Source organism: Salvia miltiorrhiza, chromosome 8 (genome assembly GCF_028751815.1).
Source record: "Salvia miltiorrhiza cultivar Shanhuang (shh) chromosome 8, IMPLAD_Smil_shh, whole genome shotgun sequence".
Classification (NCBI taxonomy): domain Eukaryota; kingdom Viridiplantae; phylum Streptophyta; class Magnoliopsida; order Lamiales; family Lamiaceae; genus Salvia; species Salvia miltiorrhiza.
Genome location: NC_080394.1, coordinates 44,310,182 through 44,323,590, shown reverse-complemented (window position 1 = coordinate 44,323,590; position 13,409 = coordinate 44,310,182). Strand labels below are relative to the sequence as shown.

The window sequence follows — 13,409 nt, the reverse complement described above, 5'->3', positions numbered from 1 at the left end:
TAACATTTCCATGACTGTTAATATCATTATTCAATTACTACTCTCACACATTATTATTTTATACATTTGAGCATGTGCTTAATTATACATTTGCCAAGTGGATTGCTTGAGAGAGTGTAGAGATTAGAGAGAGAGACTAAGGCATTTAATGCCAAATATTCTAAGTATCTAGCAAATCTCTCATAAGATCATCCAAATCCTATCATATCTTGCAAATATTTCTCTCTCTCACTCCACCTTCTCTCCCTCATCTCTCACTTTCCTCCATTGTCAACCATTGTAGAGACCTTCAAAGCTTCACAAAATCATACCAAACACATCAATCCACTCCAAAATCTTGCATAAACACCTTCAATCTCATTGGATTCAAGAAGATCATTGAAGTTTGATTTCAAAGCTAGAAAGAGAAAATTTAATTTTGGGTGTAAGTTTGGGTAAGTGATATTTAAATTCATAGATTTAACTTGTATGATGTTGTATGTGAGTATTTTTTGAAAGATTGAAGCAAGAAAAATCACCCCTTCCCTTTTTCTCAATTTTCGAAAAAATGGGTCTTTACCCTTCAAAAAATTTTCTTTTTCTTTCCTTGATTTGGGGTGAAAAATGAGATCTATGTGGTGTTTGTTGATGATTGATGTGTGTTGTGAAAGTATATGCCTTGAGATGTGAAAGTTGAATGAGTTTAGTTTACCTAAATTGGGAATTGGTGAGTTGATGTGTTAAAAGATGAATTGATGATGAGAATGAGTCTATGTGATGTTTATGATGATGATTGATGGAGTATATGGAATATATGATGTCAATTGATGAATTTGAGGTGAGTTAGTTTAATAAAATTTGGGATATGTGTATCTATGCCCTAAATTGGAAATTGGTGGTTTATATGTGAGTTTAAATGGGTAAAATTGATAGATCTATGATTAGATTAAGGTTTCATGTGTGTTTATAAAATTTCAAAGAGTTTAGTTTAATAAAAATTAGGACTTTTTGCCTATGTGTTATTTAAGTGATTTTGGTTTAGGATATATGTGATTGAGCATGAAATTAGTGTCTATTTATGTTTGATTAAGTCTTTTGTTGGCTAAGTAAAATTTTGGACTTAGTTTAGTTTGTATGATTAAAGGAAATCTATGTGTGTATAATGAGTTATATGATGTATGAGGTCATTTATGAATGATTGAGTAATTTTGAGCATGAAAATGAAAAGAGAATTGAATTGATGCGTTCGTTGAAACGTTTTCCTTGAGATTTGAGTTTATGATGTAAGAAAAGAGTCGAGATTGAGTATGATGAGTATTATGTTGTACTTGAATGTTTTTGAGTGCTATAAGTGTTTAAAATGAGCTTTGATGAGTTTTCTTTGAAGGAATGTTGAGTTGAGCATGTTTGCTTGTGTATGATGAGTATTATGAGCTATAAGTGTTTAAAATGAGCTTTGATGAGTTTTCTTTGAAGGAATGTTGAGAAAAGAGTCGAGATTGAGTATGATGAGTATTATGTTGTACTTGAATGTTTTTGAGTGCTATAAGTGTTTAAAATGAGCTTTGATGAGTTTTCTTTGAAGGAATGTTGAGTTGAGCATGTTTGCTTGTGTGATTGAGTTCGGAGTCATTTTTCGTGATACACTGTCCTACTGTTTTCGAGGGGTTTTATTACCCAAACACCATAAAAATTTTATGGTAAGTATATTTGAGAGTCTTGAGCACACCGGTAAAATTTCAAGCTATTCCAACTTCGTTTGATATTTCTTTAAAATGCAAAACCTAAACTGCACATTACTACCGAGAATTTCAGAGAATAGGGGAAAGAGTCATTCATTTCAGTAGCTTCCTGTGTGATCTAGATTTCCAAATTTTTATGGTATTAACCTTATTGTGTTGGCTAAATATCCTCCAAAGTTGAGCCCAGTTTGAAAACGTTTTCTATTTTTCAAAAATCCAAGTTTTCGATTGCTCAAAACTGCCGAATATGATAGATCGTGGTAAAAACGTCATATCTCTCAAACCACTTGGAGTTTTTGACTCTACTTTTTTTATATGAAACTAGACTCGAATATCTTTCTTTCGGTATGAGTCTCGAGTCCAGGAGATTTCGGGGTCAGAACAGATTAAAATTTTAAGTTGAATCAGTGTAAAAACAGAGCATGTTTTAATGATGTTTGATTGTGATTCTTATGTGCCTTATGTGATTGTGTTGCCTATGTGTTTGAATGAGATTAGACGAGCCTTATATGAGAGATAAATCGAGACTTAGAACCATGATTTTCTTGAAACCTATCCTTGAACTTAAGGATTTGAGTGGAGAGTTTATATAGAGTTGAGTAAGGAGATAGAATATGAGATAGAGCATGAATTAAGGCTTTATGAGTATGAATTTTTAAAAGGATTAAAATGTTTTAAATTAATTCCATTTTAATGGAGTTTAAATTGCTTATTTAAGTAATTTATAAATGAATAATGGAATTTCGTATTTATTTACATCGAAATGAAATGTATAGAATGTTATAAGATGGTGCATGATTATTATCTCTTATGTGAACATGTGAATTTCTAAATGATATTAAGTTTAAGGATGTTGAATTCTTTTATTTCTTTTGTTATGTGGTTACGTGATATTATGTGGTTAGTCGATGTTATGTTGGTTTTTGATTGTTTTAATCGAAACGACTTATGGATGCTAGAACCCTAAAACACTAAAAGATACCCTAAGCACGTAGAATTAGACTTTGTCTTGTGACATTTTTCTTCACGAACTTTCCGACTCTTCATCAATAAAGGTCCGGGCAACAGGAAGTGAAGCCGAAGAAGAAGCGACTCCACGCTAGCTTAAGAACGTTTGAGGTGGGCATTATTTTTACTACGTATATAGAGATCCCCTGCGTGACGTAGGCCTCATATACGAATATATGTGCATGATATGTTTTAACTGTTTATTCAGTTTTTATGAAATGCTTATATGTTCAATGCCCATTATGAAAATGAAAATATTTATGAAATGAAATGAAATGTTTATGAAATGATTGACTGCCAAAAATGTTTATGTTTTTATATGTATCCTATTTGTGTTGGTTCGCCAACTTTAAAGGAAATCCAATTGGGATCCTATGCTAGACAAAGGTCGCTAGCTAGGGTTAATGTGTACACTCATGGAGACCGCGAGTCGCTTGCGACCGGTCTTGGCATCCGTGGTAAGGAGGCCTTCTTCCCGACGCATGACAGAAAGGAACAGATATGGATCATATGAAGGAAAATGATCGGCCAATCGAATTTATGAAAATGAAAGAAATGTTTTAGTAAGCACAGGACTTTCAAAAAAACCCTGTGTGTTACTGTTGGCAGTTCAATATATATATATGTTATGCATGAATGTATTTTCGGCATATGCCCACTGAGTATTTTTATACTCAGCCCTGCATGTATTTCTAAATGTGCAGGTTGAGCAGCTGATGGAATGGAATGGTGTTGAGCGGGTGTTCCTTTGTCATTTCAAGAAATGTAACCTTGAGTATACATCTTCATATGTATATCTCACACGTTTTCCGCTGCAAAACACTTTGATTAGGATAACTCTATGTTATGAAGTTGTGACACGTGTTATTGGGTAACCCACCTTAATCAGTTCTCCTTTATGTGTATGTTTTATAAGTATCCAAATGATCATATATGATCCTAGCATTTTATCTATGAGTGACATTTCCATATACTTTAATGTTAAGTAATTGTCCATATCCGTTCCCACTCATTAATTCTCATCCCAAGTCATGATCCCGGCTAAATCGTCATTAAGGGTAGCGGGCTGTGACAGTATTTCAGTCTTTTCGCGCTAAAAGTGGCTAAAATTTTATGTTTTTATCCTATAGGCTAAATTTTAATTTTGCTATATAAAATAGGCTACTTTAATATATTGACACTAAAAAAAACATTGTTAATTTAATAATATTACAAATCTCTTATTAAAATAAGTAGATGATTCACATTTATACAAATTTTTTAGTATAATTTAAGATTGATGTTTCTACACCCTTTATAACCCTTATCATTAATTATTATTAAGTTCAGAATTTTTCTTCATTTTTTTCACAAATTTGTTTTTTTTAATACCTTGGGAAAAATTGTTCACATACTAATATAATGTTTATATTTTTAATATTTTAATACCAAATTTGTCTATACAATCGATGAAGACGGTTCTGACCATCACAAACATCTAAAAATAAAGGATAATAACCTATTAAGTAGGACACCGATTTGCTATAACTCGAAACAGAAAGACTGGAGATTCTCGTCGGAGGATGGAGTTTCAGAGTTGGTCTTCACAAACGATGGGATTATCTGAGATGATGATTCAGACATGGAATGATATTTGATTTTGAAATGAGGTGATGATTTGAATACTAATGGTAATAATAATAATAAATGTGCTTGAATCTTTGTCTTGAATTGATTTTTGCTGAGTTTAATTACAGTATGGAGAGCATGTGTTACAATGAGATATTTTCCTGCTATTTATACAGAGGGACATTTCCATCATTTCAAATATGTTCCTCATGTGACCGAAGGGTAGTTTCATCTTTTTGAATCTTCAGGCACCACCTCGATCAACAACGAATAATTAGTACATGTTGCTTGTTAGGGATTGTTATGGGACCACTTGCAGAAACAGTTACGAGATCACTCATACAATCAGAGCTAGCTAGCTAGATGGGCGGGTCACTCCAGCCTAATCCATCGGACAATGGAAGCTTATCAAGTTAGGTCGGGCCCAACTGAAAATTGATTGGGCTGAAATTTAGTAAGCCCAACCTAGCCCAACCTATCTTGAACTACGAGCGATCGTGTCAAACTCCACCCGATGATTTATTAATTTTTTTGTTATAAAAAATGAAAAATAAAATAAATTAAATCGGCTAGCATCAATTCACAACGACAATTAATAGAAAACACATGTACATAAATAAAAATTCGATAATAATTGTTTAATAAGAAACACTTTAAAGTATTTAAATAAATAGAAAACATCAACAATAAAATATTCAAAGTTAGAGACACTTTCAAGTCTTATTGCAATTTATGATGTTACACATATCTTCTATTACATTCGTGAATGATTGATACACGACAATTTCATGGTTAGGGATTTAGGGTTATATGAGGAAATTATATACACTCTAACTCTTACGTTGGACAATTTTAAATTCTTGACACATGTCATTTATTTATACACTAGTGTTTTACCCGTGCGATGCACGGGATTACATATGTTGTTAAAATTTGGTTTTGCTTAACTAATTTTTTAAAAGAAATATGAATATATTTTTGTTGAAAGTTATTAAAATTAAAATAAAGATATAAAATAATAAAAAATATCATAACTTATTTTAAAATTCATCCATTTACGTAAAAGTTCATAGGATGTCTATACCTGATTAAGTAAGACATCGAACAAAATAAGCATTTTATTGTAACATTCTGAAAGACATTTTTGTATAATCTCTAAAATAAATGATTTTAAAAATATTTTATTATACAATTGTTATACCAATTATGTTACTGCTAAAATATATTTAAGACTAACATTTTAAATTACTTAAAAATAAAGGTGAAAATAATAATACATGAAAAGACAATTGCAAACTTGTCATCTTATTATTATAAATTTTGGAACACTTCTTTATATACAACATTTGTAGAATTAATAATCTACTTTGTCTTCATTACATATCAAGATTTTCAGACTCCTTCGACTTGTAACTCTAGAAATAACTACATAAAACTGACTGTGACTAAAAACAGGCTTATTCAAAAATAAACCCACATGAGAGAGTGATTGACCTTGACTTTTGTTTATAGTCATTGCATAAGAAACAATAATAGGGAACTGCTGCCGTTGAAACTTGAGCGGTAGTCTTGGATCAACTGGTATCAGTGTCATCCTGCATTATGGTCTGTGAGAACTTTCCTTTCCAAAATAAAATAGCCCCATATTTAATTCATTGCAGATCTGGCATTATTTGGTTGCAATTTTTTTACTAAAGACCACATGGTTGGCATGTTTGAGATTAGAGAAATGATGAATATCAAAAGAAGAAGTGAGTATAAGTAAAAATTTCACACCAAAAGTTAGTTTATATAGGCCACGGGGATACACATTTGATGGGAGATATATATGAAACTTATATATTTAATATATTATATTGAATGAGATGCTTTGATAATGGAGTTGATTTTGGTTTGACGATAATAAAAAGTTGTTACATTTTTGGGAGATATATATGAAATGTTGCCAAATTACATATTTCACACTATCACCTCTCTCTCTCTCTTAGATCTGACGTCATGCATGCCTGAGATAGGGCTTCTTCTTCGTCTCCTTTGTTTAGCTGTAAAGATGATACAAAAATCCCATTAATCATGCATACCAATCAATACCTTACTCTACTTAATATGTATTTCATAATTTCGTTGATAGTTGATTGGTATATTGGTATTTTGATTTGTTAGACAAAACATAGAAACATAATCAATGTGGGTCATGATTTATGGAGATATGATTGGATGATCTATTGTGTCGTGTTTAGCATTAGTAAGATTATTATTATTATTATTATTATTATTATTATTATTATTATTATTATTATTATTATTATTATTATTATTATTATTATTATTATTATTATTATTATTATTTCTCATACTTTGCAAAAATCACAACAAAAAATTAACAGCCACCTTATATAGCCCTTCTTTTGTTTATCTCCACAAGATTTAATTGAAAATAATTAGAAATCAATCTATGAGATAGCGTGTAAATCAAAAATAATTTATATGAGATATTGCTACGAGTTCGTAAATAATTTTTTATTCTCTTGAATTCAAAAACAATCTATAGTCTAAAATTGCATGTAAATCAAAAAGAATATTCACTTTTGCAAATGACTACAAGATCCCATGCAATTTATATGTATTTATATTTTGAATTTTATTTATTGGATGAATATTTCTCACAAAAGATTTAATGAAATTAGTGATCTACAAATTTTTACATATAAATTTCATATATAGATGATGAGAATAAATGTCGTTCAATTAAATGTAGATTTAATTACATTTAATTAAGAATATAAATATATAAATATATATATATATATATATATATATATATATATATATATATATATATAAATTAGTCAACTTTCCAAATATAGATCAACTTTCTAAAAATAAATTGAGTAAAAGGGTGGGATTTTTTTTTGGCTAGATGGACCAGCTTTTATATATGTATAGATACATGCAATAGATAATATCTCATACAAATTGACAATACAACATCTTAAATGATCTACTTTAAAATCGCACATCAATATATAATTATATGTAATTAAACAACCCCTTTTTCTAAGAAAGAAGTAAATCTCCTATTAATCCTTGCCTATTGAAGAATTACAATAATATTTTGTAAATAATAATAAAGAAAGATTATTTCATTAACTATTAGTAGAATCTATAATCTTGTCTTTATGGACATATCCACAAAACAAATCATATTTATACCATGTTACTCATTTATCTAGTTTTTAATGGTAAAATATAATGTCTATATCAAATGAGTAAACGATCTTCAAACTTTTTCGAAAAATAAATATTCATTGCACGTGGAGAACAAAATCGACATTTGTAATTTCTATCTTATTATTAAATATGGCTTTATTAAAAAGAAAAGAAAAAGGAACCTAAAACAACCCTTGAAAGCATAGAGAGCAGACTAAGAGTCAAGCCTAGTTAAAACCTCTCAGAAAGAGAGGAAAAAGAGTACTCGTCAATAAAAAGAGCAAAGATTGGGTGAGAAGCTGAGATGGAGTAACTTCTAGAGCTCCAGCCGAACCATTACCCTAAAGAGGCCTCGGCTTCCCCACCCAAGAAGACAAAGACAAGAGAAACCAACATAAAAACTAAAAAACCCCACACAAACAAGCAAAAGCAAAACGCAGCAGCAGCGCAGAAACACCAAACCACACAAAACTAAAAGATGACCCGAACATGACTATGGGTGGACATGTCACGAGCAACAGCAAGCTGAATCTCCTCAATTGCAAACGGCCACTAGCCCTCCTGCCTATCACCATTAGCCATGATATCCGCCGGTTGATTGCTCTCCCGGTAAATATGGGTAACCATCAAAGTGAAATCCTAAAGACGACGAAGAACGTGCTTCCATGATGCAATAAACCGCTAGGGGACATCCATGGACCTCGACTCCAAAAGATGCACCACATACATCGAGTCAGACTCAATCCAGAGATGAAACCAATTCCTGTCATGAGCAATATTGATAGCAGTAATGACAACCAATAGCTCAGCTTCAAAAGCAAAACCAACCCCACCTTTGATATGAAAACAACCACGAACCGCAGACCAGTTATCCCAAAAAACCCTGCCAGCAGCAATAGTGCCCGACGTGCCCAACGCCGACTCATCAGTATTAACTTTTATCCAATGAAACACAGGAGGCCACCAATAAACCTCGATCATGCGGGTAGAGAGCCGCAGCTCTGCTAACAATCCCAAGATTTCTAGCCACTAAATAATCCGACCAAGTGTTATTACTAGTGCCCAGTTTCCCAAAGTTACTATCCATCTCTTTGAAGAAGGCTTTCACAAAGGCTATAATTGCTCGTCCCTCGAACCAAGAATTCTAAAAAATAATAGAATTCCTACAATCCCAAAGCTTCCACATGAGAGTAAGAATCTCAGCTTTCCAGAAAGCAAGAATTTGAGAGCTAAAAGTAACATTCCATGCAGCAACAAGAAACGAACGGATATCAAGGCAATCCCAGAGACAATCCTTGTCAAACCAAGAAATAAGCTCCTTCCAAAGAGGACGCACCTTAGGACAATCCCACATTAAATGAGAAATAGACTCAGCCGCCATAAAACAAACCGAGCATCCATTAGGAGCCAAAAGACACTGGCGGATCAAAGTATCAAAAGTAGGAAGGCGATCATGAATAACACGCCAATAGAGAATAGAGCGTCGCACATGTATGTACTGTTCCCAAATCCACTTCCCCCACTTCACCTCAGGGAACCGATGACACTTCTGTGAAAAAGCCAGATGGGCAGACACCTCTCCCCTAACCGAGTGCTTCCAATACCGGGAATCATTATCACCGCCCATAGGAATAATCAAAATGTCCGCCACAATCTCAGGAAAGCGGTTAACAAATGAGGCCGAAAAGTGCCACACACCCTCATAAAAGTAATCTTGCACCGATAAATTAAGATAATCATGCATGTAATGCGGAATTTTAAGCTTATCAACTAACTTATACCCAAGCCAATCATCTTTCCAAAAATAAGTGCAGTCCCCACGATTAATGCAAGAATACGTGTCAGCCACCAACTGATCCACCTCATGCTTAACCCCAATCCAGACCGGGGAGTTAGCAATAGAAGATTTTGCATAACCGAAGTTAGTGAGATAACGGGATCTGATAATCTGATGAGCCCAATCCACACCTTTGATCATCTTCCAAGCTAGCTTCATCAGATAAGACTGATTCATAAGAGTAAAAGAGCGAATCCCAAGGCCGCCCTCTTCCTTAGGCGAACAAGAACGCCCCCAACTAATCGAACAAGTAGGCCTCTTATCAATTCTACCAGACCGCACAAAATTCCTACACTTCTTATCCAAGGAATGAAGGAGCGATTTCGGCCACTCACCATTATCGAATGAACCAACGAGCTCTGGATGACAGACTTAACGAGACATAATCTGCCCACAATAAAGAGCTGAGCACCTTTCCAACGAGCAAACTTTTGCACAACTCGATCAAAAATAGGCATAAAATAGGAAGCTCTAGGCCGACCAACAAAAATCGGAACACCAAGGTAAGTCATCGGCAGACTTCCAATGGAAAATCTAAAGCGCAATGAATAGCACGCCGTCTGTCTGTGGGAACATTCCTGGAAAAGAAAATATTCGATTTGTCATGATTATACTGCTGTCCAGAAATCAACCCATAATAAGAAAGAATCTCCCGAATCTTGCGAGCATTACGACTCGTAGCCTTGCAAAATAAAATAATGTCATTAGCATAAAACAAGTAAGTGGGAAAATTTGAGGCACGACTGAAACCCATAGGAATCAAATGATGGGACTCCTCACAACTCCAGAAAATATGACTCAAGACTCTTCGACAATACCAAATAAGATAGGAGACAAAGGATCCCCCTGCTGCACGCCACGAGAACAGGCAAAGTAGCCACTACGCTTTCCATTATAAAGTATAGAAAGCTTGGCCGACTAAAAAACAATCTAGATCCACTAAATAAATTTCTCATCATAACTTATAACACTCATGTTTCCATGGTTTTTAATGTTCATATGATGTCAATTTTATAGGGAATTGAGTGTTTGATGATTATTTTGTGCTTAAATTGTTTTATCTTGTGAAATATGTTACTTGCTCGTACTTTGATGAATTTTACAGAAATGTGAAGTATGAATTTGGACCGATGGTCTTAATGAAAGTTGTAGATCGTCTTAATACGAGTTCGTAGGCGCAAATGGTTCGCAAATCCAAGTTCGGACGAGAAAGATATAGCCAGAACAAGAAAGTCGCGCGCAGCTGTGAATAGTGTCCGACGGGAATTTCCGAATTTTCGGGAATTTTTGGGATTTTCGGATTTTCCTGTTCTTGTTGCACTTCAGGCTGTTTATGCATATTTATGTATTTAGAAATGCATATTATGAAACTATAATAAGCATAATATCTTAATCATTTATTACTTTTACCTCTTCAATTCCAATTTCTTCGATTTCCTGCTCTTGCTCCTTTTCAGGCTGTTTACGCATACTTATGAGTTAAGAAATGCATATTATTTGATAATTCTATGCAATAAATATAAATTATGTTTATATTATACCCTATTTCCTTCTTGTTCCATGTCTGAAAACTCATCCTGAACTGCATCATACATCTGTACATATAATGTTTTAATTAATGTTGAATAATAATGATTATTTTATATATAAATGCATTACCTCTTCATCTTCATATCTGTTTGGAGTTGAAAAGATGAAATTGTCATCATGTAGATTGAAATTGTTGTGTTCTTGATTGCCTTCATTTGCAGCAGCATGTTCTGGTGAGTCTTTTGGTGTTTCAGCGAACATTTGGGAAAGTCCAAGGCTGAATGTAGGAGCATTGTCGAGTTCCTGTATGTATTCTTCTCTCATGAGAACGGCTTTAACAATATCATCAATTGCTTTGTAGACTTCATTCTGGCCCTAGAATATATCATCCAGTTGAGATTCTCTCATCTCAGATAAACTTGGTTCAGTATCCCTTGCCTTTTGGCTGATGTCATATCCAATCAGTTTGTGTGTGTGTTCCATTGTTTGCATGAAAGTATCATCATCAAATACCTCAGCAGGCACTGACTTGAGTTTTTGCACAAATGCAACCAGTTTTGTCGCAATCTCGCTTGCATCTTTGATGATTTCACTTACTGCTTCCTGAATTCCACTGCATTGTTCTTCTGTTTCGATTGAATCGAAATCTTCATTACAATTCCATAACCAAAACCTCCAGCAGTGAATTCATCATCTTCACGTTCCCTCAGTTTAAGATAATCCCAATTTGAGATTGCTGTGTAGTTCCTCTCATATGCCTTTGCAGCATATGTTTTTATCATATCCACATATAATACCTGCATTTTTTTGAAACATTAAAGTATATATTAATGTTATAGAAACTTATGTTCAGAAATTATAAAATTTTAAAAACTTATTCTTACCATCAAGAATAATGTTGGTCCACAAAAGTTTTTCTTTATTTTTTCCCATGCCTGTCTCCTTGAAATGAGAGATTTAATGTGATAATCTCCCCAATCAAGATTTCTAGCATCATCAACATCCTCAATATGGTGCATTATTGGAGCTGATATGTAGCCAACATTTGTGTTCTCTATAAGAGAAGCAACAACCAGAATAAGGAAATGGCATTTGAACCAAACACCTCCTTCATCCAGTGCTAACATTGCAGTAGCAATCTGTACATGGCTTATTTTGTTCCTGTTGGGAAAAAACTTAAACCATTCTTCCAACAAGTCCTGTCCCTCATTCTTTATCCTCCTTGTGATTTGTTTCTTCCCTTTCGGGAAACCAAAGACTCTGTAGACATCTTCTTCTTCAATTACCAGAAACTTCCCCTTTGCCGGCTGTAATGCACAATCTCTATAGTCGAAACTATCCACAACCCAGTATGCCAATGTTGAAGGGAATTCCTTAGCCTTTATCTTCAATATGTTGTCAAAACCAAGCTCTATGATCTGTGCTTTTTGTGTTGGATTCATTCTTTGAATAGCATCAACTAACGAGTAAGTTGTTGTCCTACTTGTTAGTCTTTGGCCTCCAGTCTTCTCTTTTTTCTTTTGTATTTCTTCAGGCTGGACTTCCACCTTTTTTGAGCTTTCTGGTTCTGGACTTTCTTTGATTATCAACCTTTTTGATTTTCTCTTTTCCTTGTGCTTTTGTTTTTGTTTTTCGGGCGTTGTGGTCGCCTTCTCTTTGCCCTTTGCTTTTTTGATGCATATTCCTTTCGTTTGTACTCGACTATCTGTTTTGATGTAGATCATTTTTCCTAGTGTATTCTCTTCGACAAAATCATCATTTGATGTGTTTGTAATATTTATTTTGCAATTAAGATAACATAAAAATGCATAATATATAATACCGAAGTGCATAGTGTAATTAGTAGAAATGCATATAAATACTTGATGGCATGCATATTAGTATATATGATTATGCATTTACTGAAATGGACATATGCATAAAAAAACAAATCAAAATGCATTAACTAACACAACAATATGCATACAGAGTATGTAGAACATATTCAATGTACAGATCATAGTATACAGAACATATTCAAATCATTTATAGCCCCACCAACTTCTATTTTTGGATCTATTCATGTTTTGAAAGTTGTAATTATTTGAGTAGGGACAAATATCGCAAATTATCCTATGCGACCGGTCGCATAGAGTGCGACGGATTTGCCCGACCCATTTAGAGACCCGACCCGATCCGATTACTTAAAATATAAAAGCTTTTTTGCATTTTTTTTCCTCATTTTCTTTCTTCCCTCTAGGGTTTCCGCCGCTCCCTCTTCTCTCTCATCTCCTTCCTATCACCGACAAGAGCACCGATCGTCAAGGCGGCTCTATCCTTCTTTATCTCCAGCGATTTCAACGGAAAACAGAAAGGCGGCCCCTCCTTCTCCTTTCTTCTCCGATGATTTCGCTGTTTCTTCCAAATCCTAGATCCCCAAATTTGCCACCCCTCTCCTCGATTTTCGAAGATCTTCACAGTGACCGGGGCGGATTTGATCCTGTCGAAGCCGGTGG

General features: G+C 33.9%; 1 long non-coding RNA gene across 2 annotated transcripts; it reads left to right on the top strand.

The window, feature by feature from the left end:
- Positions 1–233: 233 nt before the first annotated feature.
- Positions 234–3,700, top strand: LOC130996796 (uncharacterized). 2 transcript variants are annotated; one of them, XR_009092808.1, is made up of 3 exons: positions 234–434; positions 2,777–2,840; positions 3,434–3,700. It is a non-coding gene; the product is annotated as an uncharacterized LOC130996796 (long non-coding RNA). The 2 variants fall into 2 exon arrangements; XR_009092807.1 differs by lacking the exon at positions 234–434 and having other exon boundaries at positions 1,479–2,840.
- The last annotated feature ends 9,709 nt before the right edge of the window (positions 3,701–13,409 follow it).